At 35.7% G+C, this 1,686-nt stretch overlaps 1 non-coding gene across 1 annotated transcript; it reads right to left on the reverse strand.

Annotated features, from left to right (window-relative positions):
* Positions 1–493: 493 nt before the first annotated feature.
* Positions 494–657, reverse strand: LOC112624033. The gene has a single exon (XR_003119350.1). It is a non-coding gene; the product is annotated as a U1 spliceosomal RNA (small nuclear RNA).
* Between the last annotated feature and the right edge of the window lie 1,029 nt (positions 658–1,686).

Consider the following 1,686-nt stretch of genomic DNA (forward strand, 5'->3'; position numbering starts at 1 on the left):
ACTTTGCATGTAATTCTATTTGAATTTATTGAGGTTTGTTTTATGGCCGGGAATATGGTCTTTCTTTGGTGAATGCTCCGTGTGCACTTGAAAATAATGTATATTCCACTGTTACTGGGTTGGATGTTCTATAAACGTTGATTAGGTCAAACCAGTTAATAATATTGTTCTTGCCTTGTATATCGTAACTGATTTTCCCTTTATTGTCTTATTGATTACTGAAAGAGGAGCATAGATGTCTTAAACTATAATGATTAATTTGTCTACTTCTTTTAGCTCCAGCAGTTTTTGCTTCATGTATTTTGAAGCTCTGTTGTTAATTGCATACACATTTATGCTTTTTATCTCTTCTTATATCTTGTTTTAAACGTACTCCTTTATTATTATTTAAGGTCCTTCTTTATCACTTTTAACATATTTTGCCTTTATATGTACAACGGGTTTGTTTTGTAGACAGCATACAAGAGTACCATGCTCTTTTTATTTTTTCTTTCAGGGAAAAGCAGTTACACAGTTCCCAACCAGCACAAATTCCACAGTCAGGTTTTCCACATGTGGGGAAATCACAGGGGTCAGCACACCCAACGTGCAATGGACAAACCTTGCACTGGGTAAACCACATTCATGGTCATGGAATCTCATTCACCAGATAAATATTGGTCTTGCTTTTCAAAAATCAATCTGATACTTTCTGCATTTTCATGGGAAATTTAATGTAATTATTGACATCAGTTAGATTTAAATCTGCCATCTTGCTATTTGTTTTATATGTATTCTATTTAGTTTTTGTTCCTTTTTTCCCTCTGTTCTGAATTGATGGAGTATTTTTATGATTCCATTTTACACCCACTATTGCCTTTTAAAAAACATATATTTGGGGGGCCGGGCACGGTGGCTCATGCCTGTAATCCCAGCACTTTGGGAAGTCGGGGCGGGGTGGATCACTAAGTGAGATCGAGACCATTCTGGCCAACATGGTGAAACCCTGTCTCTACTAAAAATACAAAAATTAGCTGGGCATGGTAGAGGGTGCCTGTAGTCCCAGCTACTCGGAAGGCTGAAGCAGGAGAATCACTTGAACCTGGGAGGTGGAGGTTGCAGTGAGCTGAGATTGTGCCACTGCACTCCAGCCCAGTGACAGAGCGAGACTCCGTCTCAAAAACAAACAAACAAACAAAAAAACAAACAAACATCTTTTATAACTTTTTAATGGTTGCCGTAGGTCTGCTAATATATATCTTTAACTATTTACAGTCTACCTTCAAACTATTATGTTTCACATGTAGTTTAAGGATCTCACACTCACAGCTCTATACTCCCAAGTCCACTTTCTCATCCTTTGTGCTATCATTTTCACAAATTTTAGATGTAAATATTCTACCAATGTACACTACATGGCTACTATTTTTGCTTTAGTCATTCAGTTATCTTTCAGGATAATTATCAACCTAAAAATGTGTTTGAAATTTACCTTCCTTTTCAGCATTTCTGTAATCTTCATTTCTTTGTGTACAACTATGTTTCTAGGATCTTATTCTTCCTGCTAAAGTACTCATTTAATTTTTCGTCTCGCACAGATCTGCTGATTGTTAATTCTTCCATCTTTTGTTTGTTCAAAACAATATTTACTTGATTTTATTTTAAAAGATATAGAATTCTTGCTGATTCCAGTAATGGACAAAAAAA

The sequence above is a fragment of the Theropithecus gelada genome, chromosome 4 (assembly GCF_003255815.1).
Source record: "Theropithecus gelada isolate Dixy chromosome 4, Tgel_1.0, whole genome shotgun sequence".
NCBI classification, from domain to species: Eukaryota; Metazoa; Chordata; class Mammalia; order Primates; family Cercopithecidae; genus Theropithecus; species Theropithecus gelada.